Source organism: Macrobrachium rosenbergii, chromosome 26 (assembly GCF_040412425.1).
Source record: "Macrobrachium rosenbergii isolate ZJJX-2024 chromosome 26, ASM4041242v1, whole genome shotgun sequence".
NCBI lineage: Eukaryota > Metazoa > Arthropoda > Malacostraca > Decapoda > Palaemonidae > Macrobrachium > Macrobrachium rosenbergii.
Window position 1 is genome coordinate 38,309,600 of NC_089766.1, and position 16,748 is coordinate 38,326,347.

The following is a 16,748-nucleotide window of genomic DNA, read 5'->3' on the forward strand; positions in this document are numbered from 1 at the left end:
TGGGAGAACCACCCACTTTCTACCCACTCACTCAATAAACAGTTCCAAGTTTTTTTCCTTCAACAACATGGACATATATAGGTTAGTTAAAGGTATGACTAACGTTAAAGACCAGGTTTGTACATCTATGAAATATATGAAAATTTCTCAATATGCAATTTGTTCCTGAGAAGAATAGAAACCTTCATCTTTAGATGAGACACACTGGCGGGAGTGTACTATCAAAGACACATGACTGATGTTCTCAAGGCAGCTTCCCAGTCACCTATCTGTAGAGGGGAGAAAAAACCCCTGCAACACCTGTCACTCTGACATGTGATGGCACAGCTGATAGGGCCCAGGAAAACCAGTTGGTTTTCAGCATATCATCGTGAAAACCAAATTGGAAAAGTATCTACTGTACGCCTCATCTCTTGTCGATAAATAAGTCATGCCACAAAGCAAAAATAACGCTTGTCATTAAAAAGAGGATCTGCATCCACAAACAAAATGAAGCCAGAAACCTGTTAGGTGGAAGAAGGTAGATAATGTAAAGCATCTCACCATTCTTTCATCTGATCTTTTACTACCATAGACCTTAGTGAAATGCTGTCTCTGTCTTAATGGAGTATGGGTAGCTACACATCTTCAGCAACCACCACGGGCCCTGAGGTGAAAGCTTCTAGGACTTGCCAGGTGTCATTCTTCAGTAGAAAGAGGTAAAGGTGTTTTGGTGCTTCCAGACACATGCCCTCAATACTGTGGCTCAGAGAAGTTCCTCTTGAACACACTAAGATGGTGCTATGTCCCCTGACTTCATGGCCTCACCCAGAGTACAGTCATTAACCTAGCCCAACAGCTCAAACATCCCTTGATGACCTCCCCAATCCAGAGTGAGATGTTTTCTTGGATACTTCCCTTTACCAGCATACTGGTCCTAATGAACAGCTGTCAAAATCTCCAGCCCCAAAGATTGCCAAGCTCTGTGAGAGAAGAGGTAAAAGAGAAATGTGTGATCTCATAAAAAATGACTCTGACTAGGGTATAAGTTTTTGAGAATACAAACCACAGAAGATAGTCCATTTTGCTGGTTAAACATCTGCTGTGGCCTTTGATGTTTTCCTGACATCCTCTCACACAACCTTTTAAGGAATAAGATGCTGAATAGTTTTTTTTCTTAATTTGAAGTGCAATAATTCCATGGCTTGATGGGACCTTGCAGATGTGGCTGATGAAGCAATGTAGGTCTGAGGAGTAACTGTCACAGCACTGTATGAAAGGCAAAGCAGACTGTGATACTACTCAGCTTGTAGCCAGTGAAGAGCCAATATATAATCCTAAAACAGGTTAGTCACTCAGCAGATGAGAGGACTAGAGGAAAATCATATACATTAAGAGTAGACCCAGGAGATGTTACAATGAAGGGGTCCAGCATTGACACCAGAGTACACAGGAGCTTCTTGTTCCACTGATTGGTAACACTAAAATCACCAAGATTTCTAAACTATGAACCATCTTTTCGGCTATAGAAGATAGGCAGAACCCTCTGTACTTATAATCTGACCCTGGAGAATGAGGTGGTCTATCACTGAAGTCTCACATCCAAGGATATGATTTGTTGAACAGTTTGATGGTGTGATGAACCGCCCACTCATACACCTGCCTTACCAACACTGTATAGAGAGAGAGAGAGAGAGAGAGAGAGAGAGAGAGAGAGAGAGAGAGAGAAGAGATGGAACAATCCTTTGCTTGCTAACATATGCCGCTTGTGACAGTGTTGCTGCTCATCAACACTACCGTGACCCACTGACTAATCCTGAAATGCTTCCATGAGAAGTGTCTTCATCCCATTCATGAGATGAATGAGACATTCAGGTGTGCGTCAACCCACCCTTCAATGCATCAGAACAGAAGCATCTCTGGAGGGGAGGGGGTGAATTTAGCAGAACTCTTACAAAAGTTTCCAGTTGTCCAGCTCCCAGCTAGATCTTCATCACCTCCTGACTCAGGCAAGAGGAATATCAGAGCACAGGTGGATCTGTCTGTGATGCACAAGTTTCGGAAGGATGGCAGGTGAACAGCAACAAATCTACCAAAGCTGGAGCTGGTGTTCTGTCTGGAACAGGAACTCCACTGATACTCCCTGAACTTGCTAATCAAATGGTCCCTTGGATGGACCCTTCCCACTAGCTGTTGATCAGCATGCCCAGGCTGCCTCCCAACACCAAAACTTTTTAGGACTTTCCTTTTCTTTCTTTGAAGAGAGATACCAGGAAAGGCAAACGTTTGCACCATTGTAGTAAGCTATGAGCCTAACCACCATGAAGTATAGAATAAAACCAACAGGAGACCACCTCCACACCTCTACTTTGGCACAAAGCCAAGTAATTCCTTCTGTCATGTCAATCCAGGGAAACAGCCGTCATGTAAAAGGCCAAGAGAAGGACAATTTGGTCCTGATATCCGAGAACCCACCTCCTCCAAGAACCATTCATTATCTAATGGATTAAGTGATGCCAGGATTAGAGGAAGGGCATCAGACATACAATCTAACGTTAAGAGATGAGTATAATGTTGTGGGATGAATATATGGGTGGTGACTGAGGAATGGCTAATATCTACAGTTATTGTATGATAACCGGGAAACTGGAGTGAAACTCCAGCACTGAAAAATGTAAAATATGCAAAGTTTATATATTTGTTAAGGGGAAGGTGATTAGCCTAGTGCTGGTAAAATACAAGAGGTATCCTGGCAGAGACGAGCCCATTGGTTAGAAAGATGTGCCAGTGATTTAACCATATTGTCTTACTCAAAGGAGAACCAACCCTGTCGGCGGCTGCCGAGGCGATTAATTATCATAGCATCTCTCATTAGATGATTTTTTTTTTTGTAAAGTAGTCTAATTCCCTGAATTACACTTCAGATAACGGAAGTGTTGTGTTGACTTGAACCTTACTATTCTTTAGGAATTACATATAAATCTTTAAACAAGCATTTTTGTCTCCGTATAATTTTTAAAACGATATCTTAAACAACTGTACTTAGGTTCCAATTCCCTTTCACTTTGGCAAGGATGCCTCCTTCAATTAGATTAGCAAACTTTAACCTGTTTCCCACAGGCAGTCAGCAACCAATTTTGGGTTCATTTCTTGCTAGGAAGTGTGCATGCTATAAAGCATAAATTGCAAGCAAATTTTGCAAAAAAGAACATTCTTAATGTGAAACACGGAAAGCTACTTTTGGATTCCCTACAAGAGCAAGTAGCAATATTCCATTGTGAAAAAACTTTTTCAGAAAATTTGTCCGAAAAAATCAGTATCTCTTTATCTCATTGCTTTCCAATATACTTCAGTTTTCATCAACACTACCTCAAGCCTAAAACCAGGCATGCAAGAATTATATTCAGTATTCTATTTTAACCATTCTGAATCCCATCCTGTAATAAAAATCTCACCATGTTTAATACTATCTTAAAGACAAGGACTACATTTACAGCATCACTGCTCAAGAGGTAAATAAAATATTACTGTTATACTTCTCTTTTTTTCTATAAGGACATCTGCCGTTTAATAGCTTTGTATCGCATTATTATTACACTGACTGACAGTTTCTGTATGGTTGCATGTGTGACATGACAGGACATACATTAATGATAACTGTTGGGGAATAAAGGAAGCTATAAAAATTGGTGTGGCCAGTTCCATGACTAATAGTACTGTTACTCCCTCTGAGCTGACATCTAATTTATGACCTAAAGTTCAGCGTGCCGTTATTATTTGTTAATTTCGTAATTTTTATGAATTCCTGATCATTTAAATGAAACTTAATCATAGAATAGAATATAGCATTTATGCCAAAGGCCAAGCGCTGGGGCCTATGAGGTCATTCAGCGCTGAAAGGAAAATCAAGAGTAAAAGGTTACAAAGGTGCAACAGGAGGAAAACCTCACAGTTGCACTATGAATCTATTGTTAGGAGAGGGTGGAAAGTAAGATGGAAAAGAATATGAATGGAGGTACAGTTAAATGAATGAAGGGGGTCGCAGCTAGGGGCCGAAGAGACACTGCAAATAACCTTAAGTAATGCATGCGGTGCACTGATGGAACTACCCCCTTACGGATTAAGTGTGCCACTGAAGCACCACACTGTAAGGGGTGCAGGGAGCTATTTGGAACTCTCTCGGTATCCTCACTTCTCTGTCCACGTGAATCCAGCTCCAACATATTTCAACGTTTAAACTAGCTTCACATAATTTGTGAAATGTAAATTTATTTGTTGTGCAAAAGAATGCCAGGCATTTACCTTCAATAATCTTTTTGAATTTATTGCAATCAGTTTCTGTCTGGGAAAGATTTAATTTGTTTCGAGTGAAGTGGCAGCAAATCCTACTCTTGTTAATGGATTTGGAACCATCAATATAAAATGCATAAAGGGGACATTTGCATCTTCAATCTTCTATTGTGTGGCCAGCATAATGTTCTTTTGAGTACTGGCATATTTTCCAGACAAATACAAGGCACCTTGGAGGAGGCAGTCCGAGTTCTGAAAACTGATCTTCAGATATTTCGAATCTTTGAGATTATTAGCTCAAATTGGGAAGGGTGGAAGATGGTTTGTCACGACAATGACTGATCAAACAGCTTGTTAGAGGAGAAACACTTATTTACACTTTCTATTGCACTTCAAGAGCAGATTCTTATGTACAATTTTTAAATCACGCGACGATCCAATTATCTTGACTTAGCAATCCAGCATAGAATAGTAATGATGTTCTTTTGGATTCCCTGGTCATAGATAGCTTTCCAGTGAATCGTATCTGCCTACATGTCATATTCACAACATTAAGTTTTCAAGCTTTCACTTATAAAAATGTTTGACCCAGGAACTTGTTAAACAAATGGCAATACCAATTCTCTCTTTAAATTTGATTTCAGGGTTCTGTTCTAAGTGACATCTCTCAAGATAATGTTAAACATTTAGTGGGTTTTAAAATACGCTACTTTCTTACACCATTAAGTATCTATTTTGGAAGTTATTAACTGTCTATGTAAATATTGAGATATCAATACATTACTAAGCAAACCTTTATTTTCTATTTTTAATGTTTTGGCACAGCCATTAGACACAAGTTACTTAGTAACTATAATCAGTTGGGAAGTATTTAATGAATATTGGTAAATGATCAGTTACTATGTTTGGGAGTAGATTATCTGTGTGGTTTCCAGTACCATCTATATTGTTGCCCTTGTGCTCAGTCAAGGCATCTGCAGATAAGATCTTGATGGAGAGATATACAGAATTTACGGATTTAGCCCAACCACTAGGACCCTTAAGTGAACTAACGTTTCAGAGCCAGACAGCTGGTACTTTCCAAGGAAACAAGGCCTTCACCTCCGAAGACGTATTCAAAGACCAGTCAATATGCCTAACGCCCAATCTGCAATTAGATATTTTAGAGGAAATTGCTCCTTCGCCCAGCAGACAACTCATTACTTATACAACAGCAAGACACCTTCAGGAAATGAAGATACCCAAGAAAGACCTCCAGACTGACAGTTTTCATTTTAATCATTCTTTTAAAAATTGCATTATTTTACTTTTGTCTTGCAAATTTTGTCATTTTGTCTCAGCACAGCTGAAGGGACCTCGATGAAGATAAGCTCCTGCTCTGTTCTGTATTTATTCACTTAAATTCTGTTGTATAAGTGGCTTTATATTTTCCATAGGCTATACACTTTTTTCTCAATTAAAGACTTAATGGGAACCGTAATTATAAAATAATTTAAAATTGTAACATGAGTAGTTTTTCGTTTAACCTGCTCGGGGATTCTCTAGAAATCAGAAACACCTACAGTACGTTTATTTGACCCAGTGCATTAAAATTTCTTTTGCATATATGATACATATATGCACACTTTATATATATATATATATATATATATATATATATATATATATATATATATATATATATATATATGTGTGTGTGTGTGTGTGTGTGTGTGTGTATGTATATGAAGTCCCGCATTCAAAAAGAAAAGTTTTGCAAAAACTGTGGTTAAAGTATTAAGTCATAAAATGCCGTGTCTTGGGGGCTGTAGTTACGTTGACAAAAGAAACACTAATAAATTAAGCAAAACAAAACTTGTTTTCGTTTTTAAAAATGGAGTTGGTCAATTTTCAAACTAAATGAGTTATAGTTTTTTCAACTATGGACGACGTTTCAAACCCTTTTCCTGCATTCTCATGTCATAAAAATAAACTAAATTCTTTAATTAATATGTAATTATGACATGAAAATTTAAAATTATAAAAAATAATGTTTTGTTTTTACTCGTTCAAATCCTCTTGCAACTATTTAAGTTTCTCAGGTAGTTGCAAGAGGATTTGAATGAGTAAAAAAAAAAAAATTCATAATTTTTAATTCTCTTGTCATAATCACATATCATTAAAGGCTTCAGAAACTATTTTTACCGTGATGGACCTCTCTTTGAACGCCTAGTGTTGCTTACCTAGTGAGTGAAAATTAAGGGTGGGTGAAAAAAGATGGAAAATGATTGGCTTTTTAGTGAAGGAGAGGTGCATTTTTACACTTCATAAACTTTCTTACGGAATAATAATAATAATAATAATAATAATAATAATAATAATAATAATAATAATAATAATAATAATAATAATAATAATAATAATAGCACAAACTCAACTACATAAATAAAAAAATAACAGAATTAGGAATACCAAAAATTTTGTGATAAGTGGGAGTATAAAAGAATAAAAGGCAATAACCAGAGAAAATGGTCATTAAACAAAAAATGCCTATCAATAAAGAACATAATAAAAAATTAAGACCTTCCAAAAAATGCATAATTCATAAAAAAACTAATGACGTCTTAACACTCACCAAACCAGAGACGGCTCAGTGCTTGCTTCTGAAAATGAAAAAAATTAAGACGATTATTGCTGGAATAAACTTTGATCAAAGTTATTAATGTGGGACATTGCATCCGCATTTAGCTCTCTCTCTCTCTCTCTCTCTCTCTCTCTCTCTCTCTCTCTCTCTCTCTCTCTCTCTCTCTCTCTCTCTCTCTCTCTCTCTCAGACTCTTACAATAAAAATGTAATAAGAAACCCCAGTCATTCCAGCATTTAAAGCAAATCGGGGGTTGGCAGCAGAGTCAACGGAGGAGAGAGAGGGAGGAAGAACACTAAGTTTGACCTCGGCATAACAACCCAAGAGGTCGTGGTTCTGGTGGTCCGTGTCAGAGGAGTCATCGTGCCAACTTTCCTTTGACCCTCTCGCCCACAACTCCCTTTGCCCAGCGATAAAGCCTTCGGGGCAGTTCTAGAATTAGGTTGGAAATAGGGAAAGCGCGACTCTAGATCTTTCACTTTCCTCTGCTCAACCAGGACTAAATCGGTCAGGCAGAAAGCGGCCATTATTTCCTTTCTTTCTTTATCACCTGCGTCTCCCGGTCGCTTGACCCATGTACTGATATGATAAAATCTATTTTAGTACAAATTTCGCTCTTTCATCAAACACGAACTTATTAATAAAGACCAATGGGAAGAGGCCGACTGAATCACAGGACAGATCTATTGTATGCAGACGGAAGAAGCTCTCATGAGGGTAAAATGCTTTTGAGAGAAACCGTTTGTATAAATAAAAAAGCAGTGTGTTTTAATTAGGAAATTAACAAAAGAGGTAATAAAATATAATATATAATATACATTACAGTATTTCCCCGAATATCAAAAAGCAAAGGTTGGAAGCAATGTAGGAAAGACACACCCCAAGATTTCGTAAAATGAAATGAGCAGTGGAAAATGGATCCGCATAAAAAAAAATGGAAATCACCTGTACCAGGAAGAAGAAAAGAGACGGACGCATGCCCCCGGGACAAATCGGAAAAGAATATTTCAATTATCCTGCTCAAAAAAGTGAAGGAAAAACTTTTGAGTTTTCCTGGAAGCACAAAGGAGAAAAGGCTTGTCACGAAAAACCTGAGGTTCTTCCTGGAAATTCTCTGAGAAACTGGCAAAAAGATGAAAATTCCAAGAGAAAATCACTGGCAAAGGAATAACAGTGAAAATCTGGAACTGTAAACAAAATAAAATGGAGATAGAAAAAAAGGAGGAGAAAATGAATTTAATTCCAACAATAATTAAAATGATATCGTAGATAAATCTTGCAATATATAAAGAAACACAAGGGACGAGGAACGAAGAAACCTAGTTGCAACAATACAGAGAATAAAAGAAGAACGAAGAAATGAGCTTAAAAGTATGAATACAGACCAAAAAATAACAGTTTATCAAAGAGAGAAACCTAATGACGGAATAATTTGAGAAATCCCTAACAAAGCATTTAGAAAAAAACAAAAAATGAGATTTCTGTCGAATGAAAGAGGAAAAACAGAAGTTAGTAGAAACAAATAAGCTGTGAAAACTAGTCTCAAAGCAAGCTAGTATTCAACAAGAAACGGGTTTCAAGTAAGAGGAAGGAAAACCTTAACAGACTAGGAACAGGGAAATCGTCGAACATATGAAAATGGACGAACTCCATTTTCTGCTTGGGAAGACTTTGGATACTGGATACCGCTCATCCATCTCTTCACTGATAGATATCCACTGGGTCATATCACTATGAACTCCATCAGGTCAAGACGCAATCCAGAGCAATCAAGACGAATGGGCAATACTGGGTGAAAGGGCAATAGGTGCTTTTGTAGCTCCAACTATCAACACCTCATCGGTAAAATGGCTATTATATTAGAGAAGGCGCCTTTGAACAGTCTGAGTATGTGTGCATGTGCAATGAAAATGTTTTGACTTCTGGGATTTAATTTCCATTAAATGATGTCGAGATGAAGTCACTTTTATTCTATAACCATTACTCTCTCTCTCTCTCTCTCTCTCTCTCTCTCTCTCTCTCTCTCTCTCTCTCCCATGAATATTAATTTTTGCTTTGTGCTTGATGCATTACATTACAAGTTACAGTACAGTGGTGAACATATCCTTCACTAAAATGTGGAAATATCAAGCATAAAACACGGAACAAAAGAAGCTCTAGCCCGTTCACCAACGCCAGCGATTGAGTGTGTACCCCCCCCCCCACCCTCTCTCTCTCTCTCTCTCTCTCTCTCTCTCTCTCTCTCTCTCTCTCTACAGTAAGATACAACAAAACTGACAAGAAACTGAATTAAATAATGTTCTTATTCCGGAGTGTTCTCCGGTGCAGTAGATAAATATTAGACCCACCTTTCGGTGCACTTAATTATCATTAAGATGAGACTTCTCGATGAACATCTGAAGGATTGAGAGCTTCTATCAGCGTCGTTAACAGTTTAATAAGCCACTTACCGCACACACGTCACAAACACAATGAATATTGTGTATGAGACAAATCACCGACCTGTGTTTATGACATGTCATATTGTAGTGCGGACCCATCCTATAAGAGTCACAAGGATTCAGCTGTGTCTAGGATGAAAGAGTTATGGCTAAAATTGGTGGCATTACATTTGACATTTCAAATATCCCGTTGTTTCTCTGCAGACAGGGCGGTCACCTTGGTTCTATGATGGCCTGGAATGAAAGTATCATTCATTTTTGGCGAACGTACATACCTGTCACTTCGATGGATTTCTTGCCACCTTACCTACATATGCAACCTTGCAGAGTAAGCGTTTTTGCAAATGTGTCTATGTAACAACCTGATCCATCCCATCCTTCCAGGTATCTCTCAATTTCAGGGACATTTTTCCGGGCTAAATAAACCATTCCTCAACTTTATAGGCTAATCTAGTATTTTTTTTTAATGAAATATTTGCAATCCGTTGGTTGCTTTCCTATTGTCATTTATCTTCTAGAGGGACAAACTGTCTCTCATCGATTCGGTGTCAAAACCATCATATGACTTTCCCACTGGCTAAAAAAGTAAGAAGAAATGAAACATCGTTTCGACCCTGTCCAGTTTTGCAACGCATGAATAAATTTAGGCTTCACAAAAACAAGGATAAAAAACAAATATCGCTTCGAAAGTTGAAATTCATCAGGCAAAAAGTACAAGTAATTCAAAAGATAAAATAATAAAAACCTTGATGAAATCGGCATTGAGGATTATGCATATTAATACTTAGATGGATAACGAGATAAATAGACCAGATGATGCCAAGTATTTTTCGGTGTTTGTGGGTGATGATTTATAATAAAGAACAGAATAAGCACAGGGGTTTCATTAGTTGCTTAAAGGACCGGAAAAAATTATCTTCACCAAATAACAACTATCCCAACGAGTTATTTCTCGATAAGAAAGCTATTGATTAAATTTATATAAATGAGATATTGTTGTATTAGAAGCTAGTCCTTAAATACGAAGCAATAAAAAGATTAAACTTTCTTGAAGTTTTAAGTAAATCTGTTGTGAGGTGGTAGATGAAATGAGACTCAACTACTCCATTTGTGATTTATGACAAAAAGTGCAAATAGGTGTAGAATCCACCTCTCTCTCTCTCTCTCTCTCTCTCTCTCTCTCTCTCTCTCTCTCTCTCTCTCTCTCTCTCTCGTGTTGAATGTAAATGATAATATTTACATATTAAGCTTTGTTTATTGTCTCTTTTCACTGTTGGAATTTACTGTTCTTTTATACCAGTATTATATTTTTATATATTACTGCTTCTGGATAGGGCATTAAAGAGGAAGGAGTGTACAGTACCCAATAGACTTTGTAAACTTTGTAAGCTATTGGTTTAAGCACAACCCTTCTCCTCACGTTCAATTTAAAAGATAATCACGCCATTTCCCCTTAAGTTACTGTTTATTCATGATTTATTCTTACAGTTGCCTCTATCATCTTTACCTTTGCATAACTGATCAAATAACCTTCTCATCCATTCCTTTGGAGCCTGTCCCTCATTTAGATATACCTTACAAGCATTGGTCAGCAGCTCAGTCTCGATTAAACCGTCACCACCATAGTGCAGCTGCAGCTCATTTGTAATCCCATCAACCACTGGCGTCTTTCCATCCTTTAAACCTCTTGATTTCCCACCTCACTTACCCTACAGTCACTCACGCCAGCCTTTAGAAATGTACTCTCTCCTTTTCCACTCTTATGATGCTCAATTCCAACTCTCTTCCATCTTCCACCCCAGGACAGTATTTCCTCAATATCACTGTTAATCTCAAATTTAATTTTCAGGCGTTTCTCCCAATTTAATCTTGTAAAACATCTTACCCCTTCGCAAGTTCTTGCTCACCTTCACCCTGTTTTTACTTGTTAATTCCATCCTTTTGTCTCTCCCAATTTAATCTTGGCTACTCTATCCATCCCCATGCTTTATGAAATTTACAAAATCCTAATCTACTTCCGTTCCATGGTATTCGCCCTAATCCATAATCGTATTTTGTTTTTCTCATTCCCTAATCACACTCACCTGACTTAACTACGTTTACAGCCAGATTTGGACACCTTCATCCCAAACTATCTTTACTTTCTTCTCACCATTAAATCCACCAGCTTCCTCTCTTATCTACTTTTCCTTCATCATTTTCTTTTTACCAAGTATAGAAACGAATATTCTTTTTAGGAAACCCTATAATTACAACACCTGCGTAAAATGTGCCCTGTGGTATCAAGAATTGCATATTGACACCACCCTACTTGAAAACGAGTTATGTTCCAGACGGCCTATTTAGGTGCACTATGTTATAAAATCATTTTATAAATATTACTGCTGTTCGCCCTCGATGTATTTATGTGTGTGGAATATTAGTCAGATTGACCTCGACAGAGAACATCTCTGTCCACAGGTAGGCCAGGCAATTCAAAATAACGATCAGAGACAGACGGCGTCGCGCCAGGCAGGAATAGGCTGGGTATTTAAAAAAAAAAAAAAAGGTGTCCTTTGTCCTTTACACCACATTTGCTCCTACGTCTATATTAATTGGTAGATTAAGAACTGCTAGTATCAAGACTTCAGTGTATCCGTTGTATCGTAAACATTTCGACGTTCAAGAGTAAAGTCTGATTCTTGTTCAAGCTTCGTCGATTGACTAGTACTTTTCTGTATTTCACATTTTTCTTTGTTTCTTCCTTCAGCCACCACTGAATGAAGGCTTACAAAGGCCAGAGGTTTACAGATGGACATATTGTTGCAACTTTGCAGAAAATAATGCGATGAAAAACCTAGCGATAACAGAGAAACAAAGAATCTAATAAATAAAAATGACATTCGCCAAGTTCTGAAATTCAGAAAATATATTACCTATTACAGCGAAACGGTAATGCTTTCAATATGCCTTACAACAAAGCAATGCTGAAAGAATCATGTAATTTTTTGCATGCAATGTTATACGATTAAGATTAACTGTATAACATTGTTATGCTAAAACAGACGATTACGAAATATATCGCATTAAAAACTCTTGTTCCCTACAATGAAAGCAAAATATGAGAACCAATGGCAGAGAGGCTTAATGAAACTTTCCTCTGAAATGAATGAATATTGCAATACAAACTAGCAGGAGGAATATGCAATTTATACGGAGTTCATTAATGCAAACTAAGCAAATCTGTATTTTGGTTTGCATACACAGATTGCAAGATATAAAGTAACGCTTTTAGTTTTGAGGTACTGGTAAAGTGGGAAGGGGAAAATTTAAAGTTGAAGGTACACAGAAAGAAGACTCATCCCAATTCACGAATATGTGAAAAGGAAGAAACAATGGCAGCAGTCCTGACAACAACACTAATAAATCGTTCAACAGGAAAAACTAGATAACTTCAAATTGATAGGCAGTTACAGAAACACGATTAGAATAAAAGAGTCAGGAACAAAAAGTCGGTAGAGGCGGAAGAGGTAGGGGGGAGGTATACATGGCAGCGTGTCTACACCATTGTCTGGAAGAAAGAGATCTGTTCACAGCTGACCAAAAATGCGACACAGTTCGTGCATGACGCAGCGAGCGAACAGGCTACTTACCTGTCAGTCAGGTAAAGGAAGTGTGGCAGAAAGGGAGATGAATGAATGCCCTTTTTATATTTGTATTTATGCGTATAATGGTCATTATAATTGTAGTATTATGCCGAACATTTTGCACTGTGAATGTAGCTCCAAATCAGATCGAAATACTGAACTTAATAAATAAATAAGTAAATTTCCAAATTTTATTAGACGACACGATTACCTATTTGGAATTTAGGTATAAGGAAAAGAGTGAATGCATCGTTTTGTAGGTAAAGTTAACCGTTCATATTAAATCAATTTTTACAGTTAAATACATTGCGATATGACAAATGTTTGCTATTTCTTAATATTTACTATGTTTCCAATTACCACTGATAATCAAATGTTGTAAAATGATTACATGTCACAATTTCTTTTTTTTTTGATTTTGAATGATATACAAGGAAAGAGGAAATGCAATGCAAATTAATTTTTGCTAATTACCAAAGTACTCATTTATCTATTTGCTATATAATTATACATATGGACATTTCAGCATACTTTCTATATAATCAAACATTTGAACATTACAGCAGATTTTCTACAAAACTAACGACCACCATCAATTCTTCTGTTTTCAAACTTAAAGGAGAATTGCTGGACTAGATTTTGGATCAGGAATTAAATACCAAAAATTCTTTTGGTGAATAAATTTTTGACCTAGTTAATCTCCTTACAGTGCCTGGGCAATATTTCCTTTGTGCCTTTGCCCAATCAATAACACAATTTCAGTTGAGTGAATCCCACCACTTATGAGACGAGGCCTAAGCTTTATCATGGATTTTATTTTTTAACTATAAATTGTTGCTTAATTATATTCTCGGTATTATATAAAGTTCAGTATTCTATGAATGAAATGAATCTTATATCGCCCTTCTCATGATTTATCAAAGTACCTATTTGATGTTCTTAACCTGCAGAGAGGACGCTGTTTGCTGCGATTTCTTTGAGTAGTTGCGCGTCTTATAGTCAGCCGTAAAAAGAACAAAGCATAAAAGTATTTATGAAGAACTCTGGGGCAGAGTGAAGTATATTGGGCGAAAGCCTGACAAGGAAGACTAAGAAGAAAAAACATGATTCCATTAAAAGTTGCTATCAGAGTAAGGAGAAAGATTTCTTGTTGTTTGATTACAACAAACACTCATTTTATATAATGAAGTTAGTTTCATAATAAAAAACACGAAGAACAATAAACTAGAAAAACAGATCATGGAAAAAATCCATTGGGACACATAGAATTGAATTATCAATTTAGGCCAAAGGAAAGCGCTGGGACCTATGAGGTCATTCAGAAATGAAATGGAAATTGACATAAAAAAGGTTTGAAAGGCATAACAGGAGAAAAGCCTCCCACTTGCACTGTGAAACAATTGTTAGAGAGGCTGGAAAGTCAGATGGAAGAAAGAGAATATTAACGGGATAACCTATAAAATGAATGAAAGTGGTTGCAGTTACGACCGAGGGGGACGCTGCAAAGAATCTTAAGGTACAGCCTACATTGCACCACATAAGGTTCACTGACGGCACTGCCACCCTACGGGGAAAATAAATCGAACTGTCCGCATTCAGCTTTTGTTCATCTTGATAAATGAGGACAATAACGACTGACGTCTGCATATTTTATCCAGTCTACTTTCCTTCTCTCAGTTCTGATTTTTATTTGAGAAGAATATAAATGCCATTGGAAACATATCACGCTTTTTGTGTTCCTTATGTTGTATCTATTCTGTACAATAGTTTTGTGCAATGTTTATGTTTGCACACACAGAAAAATACATACATATATACATACCATACATACATATATATATATATATATATATATATATATATATATATATATATATATTATCATTGCAATATATTACAATGCGGATATATATATATATATATATATATATATATATATATATATATATATATATATATATATATATATATATATATATACATATACATACATATATATATATCATCAAAAAACCAGCCTGAGTAAGACTAGACTCAGAGCTAATTAAAATCATAGAAATATTCTATTCCTGAAAAGAACTGAAACAACAATAACTGATAAATAAAAGCTTGACGAAACCTTCGAGTGTCGGATATATTGCATTACATTCTATCATGAAGATCACATCCAGGCACCTTCTATTTTTCAGGAGCGATACATCATTTTAATATAACTTTGTGATTAGATAAAAGTGTGACCGGTTTTTTGAACTCTAAATTCTCATATAATATTTGTAGACTTATCGTTTTTCTGACTACACCATTAAAATAATATCATTCAAAACATTTACTTTTGAAATTAAAACTTCAAATCTGTCATCCAGACGTGTCCTTAAACATGCATCTCGAGAAATTATGAATATGTGAGAAATGAGGACTCTCTACCTATCTAAAATCTAAAAGAAGTCTATCATTCCTTTTTAAACGTCAGGATCACAACGAAATGGCAATCAAATGATATAGACTAGGAAATGCTACTTTGTTAAATATAAGAAAAAGATTAGAAGACCGTTCTTTGTGAAGCTTGAATTTCAAGTCAGTGGCCCCTTTAGTGGTCTTGTTCCATATGAATAGGGTTCATCTTCTGAATAATAATGATTTAGAATATATCAGGAAAAATAAACAAAGCAAATAATCTTTGTGATTTATTATATACATATATTATATATAACTATTATATATATTTTTCAAAATAATATATTTTGTATAGTATAGTATATATATACAGGCATACATATATTAGTACTATATATATATTTATTATTCATATATGTTTATATATTTTCTAAATTTTTTCTGTGTGGTATAGTGTATACAAAATTATTAGCAAAGATCAATTCAAATGTTTGTATATTTTTTTAAAAACTGAAATCAAAATGACGAACAAAAAAAATAATTTTTTCCGAGCTTGTTTTTCTCACTTTCAATGTGACCTAATGAGGTCATCGGCACTGCAGTAATTATGTTACGGATTACAGTTATTTTCATAATTTCTTTGTTGCAGTTGTTTTTAATCTCCACCATTTTGGATATTATTAGGAAATGAGAAACCGCTCATGCAAAATGTCAAGAGAATAATATTTTCAAGCGAAAAGTAGTCGGTATTTAGTTATCTTGATATTATGGTTTGGTTAAACCTTCCACGTTTTATTATGAAGAGACGAATTTACCTCTCCAAGCATCCATCTCCCGACGGAAGTTAATTAAATAATTAAATTCTTTTAAACAAGTCAGAGGCAAGTGTACAGAGGCAAAAATTAAATATTCTGAAGGGACTCATATACAAAAACAAATGGATTACTACAAATGGATTATCGCATCATCCCTCTTGTGCAGAGAGAAATGGAAGGTCAGTATCCATTGACAGATGCCAGCTCTCCGTTTTTACTTTTTGTTTATGAACTTCAGTGAACATTCTTCACCGAATTGTATTTTTATAGTGGAATGTTGTCAAAGCTTTTTTAACATTACGGTTATTTCACAAAGTGTGTAAAGTTAGTCCAATTTAAGGAAATATATTAACTGAAATTTGTATATATTTTGTGGTATCCACCAAGATTGTAAGGGAAGTTGCCAAATACTCCCATAGACAATAATTTCTCTTGAAACTCACAGGAATGAAATCAAGTCATTTTAGCGAAACGGCACAGATGAGATTTTCCTTGAGAATGTTTGAAATGATGGAACGAAAATATCTTTAGGGGAAACACTTCACAAAACCGCAATATAGAAGCCCCAAATTCCATTACCC